General features: G+C 37.2%; 1 protein-coding gene across 1 annotated transcript in view; it reads left to right on the plus strand.

Moving 5' to 3' along the window:
- The window catches only part of FNDC5 (fibronectin type III domain containing 5), a 1,974,149-nt gene that overhangs the window by 67,694 nt on the left and 1,895,470 nt on the right, over window positions 1-10,985 (plus strand). The gene's annotated exons all lie outside the window — the stretch shown is intronic.

Below are 10,985 nucleotides of genomic sequence, written 5' to 3' on the forward strand. Positions count from 1 at the left end.
TCCACAAAGCATCATAGAAAATTATGAAGTCTACATCACATGGGATCACCTATTACCAACAGTTCAAAAGATAGATGCTAGAAAAATGGATATAGTGGTCTGTGAAAAGAAGACAAAAGTAGCATTGATCATTGAAATTGCCACACCCAGTGACTACAGTGTCTTATGTACAGAGAGACACAAAGTCATAAAATATCAGAATTTGTAGACAGAAGCAAGAGCGACATGGAAGAAAGATACCAAGACAGCTCCAATAGTAGTAGGAGCAATGAGTCTTATAAAAAAGAATCTACAATTGTATTTAGATATGTTACCAATACATGCAACCTGTACGAATTGCAAAATGAGTCATTAATGGGCACACTGCAGGTGCTGCAAAGAGCACTTCTGGCAGACATCAAAGATTGAAATAATAATAATTTCATGAACTTTAATCGTACTTTGACTTAAGTATGGTGTCCATTCCCATCATGGTATTAGAAACCCAAAAGGCTTGGAGAAATTAAAAAAGGGAGAACTAATAATACCAGTAACTTCTCCATTTAACAGATTACTAAGGGATGGAAAGATATTGAAGGAAGAATTAAAAGTCCCACTAATCTACCTATTTAACAAATCATTGGAGAGAATAATGCTCCTGAAGGTGAAACTTGCAATGTCACTAACTTACTGGTTTAACAAACCATTACAGGGGATAACATCCCTGAGGACAGGTGATCAGAATATATTATTCCTTTTCAAATATCTGCAATCAAGACAGGTGCTGGATAATAGCAGCATAATAGTCTCACCTCAATTATATGGAAAACCTCAGACTCGGTGCTGAAGAAAAAAATAGCTAGAAGCCACTGGGAGGCACACAGCAAGGAGCATGGGCTCCCAATAAAAAGATTTTGCCAGACAAATATAACAATTTTCCTTTAACACAAAGAGAGCAATTATAAAAAAAACAGGCAGACTTTCAATTAACTTAATTTAGTCTATCTTGCCCTAGCTTTAAGCCTTTAAAGCTTTAAACTTTTTTCCATTTTATAACAGCAGTTCAAATATCTTATCAAATCACATAACAAGAAAAAATGATTCGATTAAACTTTCTTCACATTTAACCTTTTCCCGATACAGAAGCTTATGAAAGTGCATAGATATGCAAGAAAAATTTAAAAAAATCACCTTCAGATTAGCAAGCAAACAGACTAACATTAGGTACTTAACATGCATGTCCATTGTTCACACTCACCGTGTGTAAAAAGCATCATACTTAAATTTTGCTTTCCCACAATTAGTACTTGATGCAAAATATCAAGCTTTGATAGTTTTTAATTATTATCATAAGATTCTGAAATTGTGATAATTGTGATATGCTACTGGAGGTTTAACCTGCTTATTATGTAGCTATCTAAAATGTTCCAAACTACTTATTTGCAGCTGTTGTTGTGTCTCTTCCATGTATTACATTTTTTGAGAGGGGGTGGAAGCTTGCAATTAGAAATTCCAGACAATACCTACTAATTTGCAATCAGTGTGTCCTCCTGATACATATTTCTTTTCATTTATTTTCCATTCACCACTAGCCAGAGAATAAGAGCATCTGGAATATTCAGTAAAGGCTGGGTCAGAAATGTTCTAATAATCTGCATCTGTCGACATTTACTTGGAGCTTGATAGAGTTCTTTGACATAGTATCAACCAAAGTGGACCAGAACCGAGGACTGTGAATATGGCCATAATAGCATTTAGGAAGGCATTTCACATTATACAAAGCAAATTACTGGTAAACCACTTACCATCGTTAGAGTAAGGGTATAATACTGGTAAACCACTTACCATCGTTAGAGTAAGGGTATAATACTGGTAAACCACTTACCATCATTAGAGTAAGGGTATAATACTGGTAAACCACTTACCATCGTTAGAGTAAGGGTATAATACTGGTGAAATACTTACCATCTTTAGAGTAAGGGTATAATACTGGTAAACCACTTACCATCGTTAGAGTAAGGGTATAATACTGGTAAACCACTTACCATCATTAGAGTAAGGGCATAATACTGGTGAAATACTGGCTGACCAATAGGAAACTGAGGGTAACAACAAATGGAGTCCAGTCAAGAAAAAAATAATGATTCCCAGTAAGGGATCCTAGTGACCACTACTTGATGAACAGAAAGTTAAAATTTATCAGCAGGTGAGGACCAAATAGTCAAGTAATTTTGCCCATTTTTCTTTTATTGGCTATGCCTCGGCACCTTGTTAATCGAGTCTCTATCAGTTTGTCAAAACTGCAATTCAGCGAACTGTTGTTTAACGAACAAAAAACAGCCAACATTCACTTACGAGAATGCATTGCATAGGGAAAGGAGTTACTTGCCCAACATTCCCACCATAACACACACCGCAGTATATCAAACCCACACAGGTGGGGGGCTGCACCCCCCCCCCACAACTCCCCTTCTTATATATATACCAAATCCAAGATCGCACTACAGTAGGGAAAAGGGCATTTTTCTGATGTTGGGCAAGTAACTCCTTTCCCTGTGTAACACATTCGTGGATGTGAATGTTTGCTTATGTGAATGTTCACTGTTTTTTTGTTCGTTGAACAGCAGTTCACTGAATTTTGGTTTCGTCAAATTGATATAGACCCTGTTAATCAATATTTTATTTCAGGTCACATTACACTAAAGCATCTTTGTCCATCTTATGGATGTTTCAGTTCTATTATGGCTTTTGCCTCCATAATCTCCTCAAAAAATATTTAATGAATGTGCAGCTCTTTCTGTTTCAGAAATACTTTCTAAAACCACTTCTTAGTTATACTGTCTCTATCTTCTTCTTGTGTCCCTATACTTTGCTTTATAGATCTCTGTATGAACTTTGCAGCTTTCCAAGATATTTAAATGTTCTTTCACATACTCTCTCTCCTTCTTTATTTCTTTCAACAACATACAAATGAGTCCCTTCAGCCATTCCTTGTATCTACTTAATGTAGATCATGCATAATATATGTTGTGATTTTTTCTTAACGTAGCTTCCATTCTGGGCTTTGTAAAAGTGTGTATGTAGCACTTCGCATTTCATTTCGCCAGCTTTGCAGGCAATGACATTGTCAACCCTATCAGAAATGGTCCTGGTCCAGGAAGGTGGAAATGCAGTTGATAATCACAGTTTTAAGTTTCAGATGGGGAAAAAAGTAATGGAAACAAAATGAAAGACAGAAAAAAGGCAAGAAAATTGACCTGGCAGTGTGAGAGAATAATCTGAAGCATTGCAGCTTCTTAAACTACATTGAAACAAATGTAAAGTAATGTATGCAAACCCAGGAAACGGTATACAGTTAGACTGGAAGTAATATGAACAAAAGTGAAAAGAGACTCAGGGTGTTAACATAGTGCTAATGTTGTTGTCAGTAGGGATTAATGAACAACATTTTCGAAGTTTGCCAAATGTGGGGAAATTCCCATTGTCCCCAAGTGCCTTCATATCAGACTGCATTATGTAAGGGGATACACTAAATGATGTCTTCCTGCATGGGATAGTGAGTACATCTGCCCCACATAAAAGATGAGCTCAAATTCTCCTTCAAATTATTATTTTTTTCTTGCTCAAACAAAATTTGAAATAGTCATGTCTGCACAGCGGTAGTAATAGTGGATGACCTACAGCAAACAATAGCATGTGAAAGCTCGGGGGGTGAATAAAATATTGAGATGCATAGGATACAGCAACCCAAGTAGAAGTTGTATTCTTTCTCTTTAGCCAGTTAGGAAAGCCCACGTGGAGTATTAGTTTACATTTGGAGACCTCATGTTTGCAAGATTACACATGGACAGGGAGTTCTGAGAAAGGCAACAGAAACGTGCACTGCTGTAGTGGAGGTTTATAAAGCAACAGGAAATAAACCTTAGTAATGACAATTGTGAAGGAAGTATTGATAGTGTGGACATTAGAGATATTTAAGTACCTCAAGGTATCAGCAGAGTCCAGGAGGTTGTGATCTTTATAAGACAGATTTACGAGGAAGGCCACAATGTGCTGATGTCAAATGATAATGAACACTTCAGGGGAAAGACAAAGATGCATTTCTTCACAGAAACTATGATCTTTGATTGAAACTGCCTTTTGAGGAAGTATGAGAATAACAAATAATGAAGAAATCCAGTTCTACGTGGGGAATCATATGAAGATTGCTGCAACAATTGTAACAAAACAAGTCACTTATTAAGTAGTGTCGGTAGCTTTTCCAAATGTACATGAGAGAAATGGGTGGATCAAGTTATCCTTACGTGCTGCTAAATTTTGTATTCCTCTATTACCCTATTTGTCACTGTGGTTTACCAAGGTTCTCACAATGCCATTTACCAGCAAGGTAATGACTGGATAGGGCAGGCATATAGTAAAAACACTGTGATAATGCCTGCTGTGCAAATAGGCAATTAAAGCATATCTGCATCTACACCTCCACTATACAACTGCCCTAATGATCGTTTCACCCCTTCTTCTTATCACACTTCCTGTTCTCAGCTTTTAACTTCCTCAAACTTAATTCTGATTACATACTCCTATAGTTCTTATAACATCTCTCTCTGTCTCTCTCTCTCCTTTCTGCTAATGCCCTGGGATCCATACCCTGCTCTCTACCATAGTCTTGACTCACTACAAGAATGTCTTACATCTGCCATACACAAATATTAGTATATGCTGTGTGTAAGTCCACAAGTATGATGGTATTCTTCTATTTGCCCATTATGTTAGAAACAAGTTCCACCACTAGATGCAGAGCATTGCATATAGCATGCACATGCACTTTCTCGCTAGTAAGTGTTCTTTATATTGCACTTAGGTTGTTTATCTATCTGTATTATAAATTATTTTGTGATATTAAGTGTGTTTTCCATTTAGTTTGCTTATTTACACTCAGTTATAAGTGTTTTTGACTTTTTAATTCAATGTATTTCATGTGTAAATTGTTTTGTGCTTTGGCACTTGGGTCATGGCTGAACAGTTTTCTTGGACTAGCTTACCCATCTTGTTAGCAAACACAAATAAGCAAAATACCATGCCCTGTGCAATTCATAAAACTCCTTAGATACATTAGTATGTCAGGCTGTAAGGACATACCACTCTATGCCAGCAGGAGTCCAAATATACAACTGGTATGTGAATGGGGATCCACAGTAAAGTCTGAGGTTCACAAACAAAAAAATTGTGGACTGTACTGTAAAGTAGGGGAGGGATTTTGTGATAGTGCAATGGCAGACAACAAACTGCAAACACAACAGCAAGGGCCTGACTATCAAGGAATGGTAACATATTACTCAGCAGGACATAGCTGAGCAAAACAACACCACGCCCTGGGCAATCCTGGTTGACTAGGAATACACCATGGGATATAATGGCCCATCCAGAGTTGCTCTTCATTGAAGACAAGCAGTCCTACAGCCAACCCTGGCCCACTTCCAATACAGTGACACAGCTCACAGCTAATCTCTGCTGTTCTGGATCCTAACAGAGGCTGCTAATGGCAGTTCCAGTTCAATCATGGTAAATGGGAATGAAATATTTATGAGCCTTTGCAATGACTGCAGCTGCATCATGCTAGTTAATGGTCATGGAGCATGGGGTCTAGTGTGTTTGTGTGTGTGTGTGTGTGTGTGTGTGTGTGTGTGTGTGTGTGTGTGTGTGTGTGTGTGTGTGTGTGTGTGTGTGTCTACATATTACACCACAGTTGTTAAAAGAACTACGAGTAGATTGTCCTGTTTTACAATACTTTTATATATTGCCTAAGGTGCACAAAGACCTTTTGAACCCCCCAGGACGTCCGATAGTAGCAGGGAGAGGATCATTGACTGAACCGCTCTCTGAATACTTGGAATTCAAATTGAAGAAATTGTTGTCCTATGTAAGAGCTCGCATTAGGGACACACAACAATTCCTGGCATTAATAGATGATATCCAAGTGGACAGAGATCAATTTTTGGGAACACTAGATGTCCAATCCCTCTATACATCTATACCACATACGGGAGGCATTGAGGCAATTAAATATTGGATGAACTACTCAGGTGTCTTCTCCAGTGAAGAGCAGGAATTTTTGATTAATATTCTTGAGTTAATGCTTGAACACAATGCCTTTACATTTAATCAACAGTGGTATTTACAGGTGAAGGGCACAGCGATGGGGGCTACTTTTGCCCCCACCTATGCTGACCTGTTTATGGGATATTTTGAAATACAGTATATTTATACTATACCCCCAATGTTCAAGCCATATTTAATCATGTGGAGAAGATACCTTGATGATTGTTGGGTAGTGTGGGGGGGGGTCCAGGGAGCTTTGGCAAACTTTTATACTATATTTGAATTCTAATGTTCATGGTTTAAAATTCACAGGCAATATTAACTTGCATGAAGTAGAATTCTTGGATGTTCTAGTGGGCAAGGAGAATGATGGTTCTCTCTATACTGATTTATATAGAAAACCTTTCTCCAAAAATGCCCTGTTACATGCCAATAGCTGCCATCCCCCCCACACTATCTTAAACATACCTGGGTCACAGTTTCAATGAGCCAGAAAGATTTGTTCTTCTGATGAACGGTATCACAACAAAGCTTTGGATCTAGAGTCCAGATTTTTGTATAGGGGTTACCATAGGAATATAATCAGTAGGGCCAACAATGATGCTTGTTCTATAGATAGGGACTCCCTATTGATTGATAGGGCACGTAAATGTGATGGTCCCTATACTAGGTTTATTACAACCTATGGAACTAATACATTCTCTATTAAAAATGTATTAATGAAGCATTGGCATATTTTGGAATCTGATGCGTTTTTTAGTAAACACATTGACAGTGTTTGTCATTTTGGATACAAAAGGGGCAAGAACCTAGGCCAATATTTTTCTAAATTTAAAAAAGATCATCTATCCAACACTGATTCACTGGGTATTATGGGGAGTACATTTTGTGGTACATGTAGACAATGTAAAGTCATGGCTAAAACAAAATCTTTCACATCAGTCAATACAAAAAAGGTATTTGACATACGATGCTTCATTACATGCAATAGCACTTGGGTAATATATATGGCTGTCTGCCAGTGTGGAGCTTTTTATGTAGGGCAAACTTCTTGTGCGTTGAAGCAAAGGATTTGCTTACATATTAGTGACATTAAGTGTCAACGCACAAGAAGTGCCCTATATAAACACAAATTAGTTCATCCTACATCACACTTTATATTTATAGGTTTGGATAAAGTTGTGGCACCAAACCTAGGGGACAGTCATAAACACCAAATGTTAACAAATAAGGAGCGCCGCTGGATTATAAATCTGGGGGCCATGTTTAAACCAGGGTTAAATGACCACTGGTAATAATTGTGGTTTTTGAAATATTAGATGTTCCTAGCAAAAACTTCTGCATATTTCCAATCATATATAGGCCATTGGGGTTTATCAACTTTGTTGCACTTTTGCTATCAGATGGTGGGTTTCACCAGGGGGTTATTGGTATGAATGTGAGTGTATCAATTGGATACACTCATATTCTTATTATTTATTTTTGTATTTTTTAATGCATTTGTTCTAAGTTAGTGTGGTTGCTTACAAGGTGTTTTATATTGGCCTGTTCTTTTTTAATGGAATGGGTGTGTTTATGTATTCACATGTTTGTATGTTTTTGGGTGAATGTTAGGCTATCTCATCATGCATTACAGTAATTATTAAAGAACAATATTGTATTGTTCAATATAGTATTGTGCTTGAGAGATATATATTCAAAGCATTCACTTTTTTGTTTATTATTTTTTTGTTTATTTTTACTTTTACATACACACATGTATAAATAATTTCAGTCCGTAGCTACTATGAGCTCGGGTTATATGGTTATTATTCAAGCACTGTGTCTTTAATGAGTGACGCATACTATACGCATTGCGCGTATATCTAGATCTGCCTTTCTATTTTTTGACTGCACACTGAGGACGCTGTGAGCGAAACCGGCCACCGGTTTGTGTTATGGGGCTGTGGATGTCCTAATAAACTACTCTCTACTTTATGCTGACCTTGTGATTTATTTCGAGTGCTGGGATTATTTGTGGAGTTTGTATATATATATATATATATATATATATATATATATATATATATATATACAGTTTACACACACACACACACACACACACACACACACACACACACACACGTGTCTGCATGCACATGTACTTATCAGAACAGTGTATCAGTATATGTGTGTTTGTCACAGTGTGTCGATGTGTTTGCATGTAAGTATGTCTGTGTGTGTATATGTGTGCATCTGTTTACCTGCAGCTGTGTGCTTGGGGGGTACAGAGACATTTCTGTTCATGGACCACTGTCTGTGATTCACATTCTGGTCCCATTATATACCAGCTTAGGCAGAGCAATATGCATCTTTATGAATCTCATACCTGTCAAGTCAGCAGATCATACCCCTAGTGTGCAGCCCTTGTATGGGACTGAGCACAATGTCTGTGAATAGCAAGGCCTGATTGCTCTTAGCTGAGATCACCACAGTTGTATTTCCACTATTACGTTATGATGTCATGGATTTCTGCCACATTACATCTGTTCTGCTGTGCCATGAGTAATGTTAAAAATTCAAGGAAGAGTCTTAATATTTTGTATATAAAGCTACCAATATAGGTTTGCAGTTCACAAAAAGAAAACAGTGCATCAAACTAGATGTGCTTAGCATACCTCTCAACCTGGAAACATCAAAAATCTGGACAGGGCCCATGAAAAATAGGTACAAATCTGTACGCTGATTAACATCTAATTTGCATACATAATTACGTAACCCCACCCACTCCGATGGAATTGTGAGATACCAACCTTCAAAGGCAAACTGAAGAACAGACAACTAAAATATGGCACCAGAGTGCCCTTGCAGCCATCCCAATGTCCCATTACCTGGCTATTTTGCCCCATTTACCGTAAACACAAATGTGTGCATACTGCTTTACTTCTACAATGATTATTTGGATTTTATTTTTACATTTTACAACACAACAATGCAGAAACACTAATGGACATCAGGTAAACAAAGCAATACTGTCTCACAATGAAAATAGGCTTGGCATTAAAACTTCTCTTCCCTTGAAACTCACATTCATTGAAACAGCATTGAAACCCACACCACATCCAAAGAAAATGCATCTGGCCAGTGGTGGATAAAGATTACCTTTGGGCTGTTTTCAAACCATTGGCCCCTTGTGCACAAAACAAGAACCATACATGTTTTCTTTTCTTTGATAAACCTTCCTGACTTTATTAAATTATATTCCGTGTATAATACAACACTTATTAGACAGAGCGCGTTTTAAATTTATTATTTTTCCAGTAGGCTGTACTGTAGGCAATGAAACAAAATGCATGAACCAATAATAACAAAACTGCCAAATTCAGAACATTTCTATCATAAAAGTCTCCTTCCACACCCACACTATAAATACAGCATCAAAAAGGAGGTGGGGACTCTTCTGTATCATAGTGCTGTGTCTCTCAAACAGAAGAGTATGACTGATATTTGTAAACAGTGATGCAAATAATTTCAACATATATAACTAATAATATAAATAATTATTATAATGTTATATACAGAATGCATTGTAAACAGAGCAATGTAGACCCTGTAATAAATGGTAACCATTTTTTTAAATGTGTCTAAATAATTCCACATTAAAGAGATTTATAACTAATGAAGAGGTTGCTGCTAGCAAACAACTTTATATTTCATTGTTTCATCTACAAATAAGTGCCTGTTGCCCTTGAGGAATAAATTGCCTATGTTGCATTAAAAAATAATAAGCTAATAATATTGCAATAGGGAATGGATAGCAAACTGATAACAGGTTCAGTTACTAGTTATCGCTGCCAAAGAGGGTGTTCTCAGGACTGCAGCATCCACCTCTTTAAAAGTACAACATTGACACAGTACAGTTTTAGTAATGCATCTACATACTGTGGGAGTAGAACCCACAGCCTACTGCATCAAAAGCAACCATTTTACCTGTTATGCTATTAACAGTGGTGGATGCAAACTTCACATAAGCAGCAGTAAACTTCTCTTCCCCTGAAGCTCTCAACTAGTCAGCTCTTTGTAAAACCCACTCGACACTCACCTGTATCTCTCAACTTTGCAGCACAAAAATCCGAAAAAAAAAAACAAAATTTATTTGGGGGACAAAAGCCCAAAAAAACAGGGAGGCATACATTTTAAACGTTGCTTGTATAATCTTGGAAAGTTGCTAGAATAAAATGTTGTGTTACCACAATGTGTTTCCTGAAAGATAGTAAGACAAATTTAAATGGCTATAATGTAATGAATTCAGTTCTCACCATAGCTCTCAACCTCTTAGCACAAAACACATGGACAAAGCCAATAATGGGGGAATACAGCCCCCAGACATATTCAGTGAATTCAGTTCTCACTATAGCTCTCAACCTTTTAGCACAAAAAAACTGGACAAAGCCAATAATGGGAGAATACAGCTCCAAAAATAGGGGTAAATTTCAAATATTGCTCTTATAAACATAGAAAATTTCTAGAATTAAAAGTTTTGTGTTACCATGTATTTTCTGAAGAATATGAAGTCTGAAATTCAATTGCCTGTCATGTAATGAATTTAGTCCTCACTGCTTTGCCACAAAAATCCAAGAAACCACAGATTTTATGAAGAACAGAACAAAAATTAGGCAAAAAGCTGTACAGTTTGTCACAAGTGATGGTGGGTAGGGAATTCGGGCTCTTGTTACCTGTACCCAAAGTGCAGGGTTTGAGCCTGAGAGTAACTCTAGCCACCAGGGATATTTAACTGGGGCAATACACAGACACATACGCACACCTATAATGCAGACTAAAATGCATAACACACACACACCTAATGCAATCTTGCAGACTGCAATACATAACTATAATGCAGACTAAAATGCATAACACACACACCT

The sequence above is a fragment of the Protopterus annectens genome, chromosome 1.part2 (genome assembly GCF_019279795.1).
Source record: "Protopterus annectens isolate FY-2018-M chromosome 1.part2, PAN1.0, whole genome shotgun sequence".
Lineage (NCBI taxonomy): Eukaryota > Metazoa > Chordata > Ceratodontiformes > Protopteridae > Protopterus > Protopterus annectens.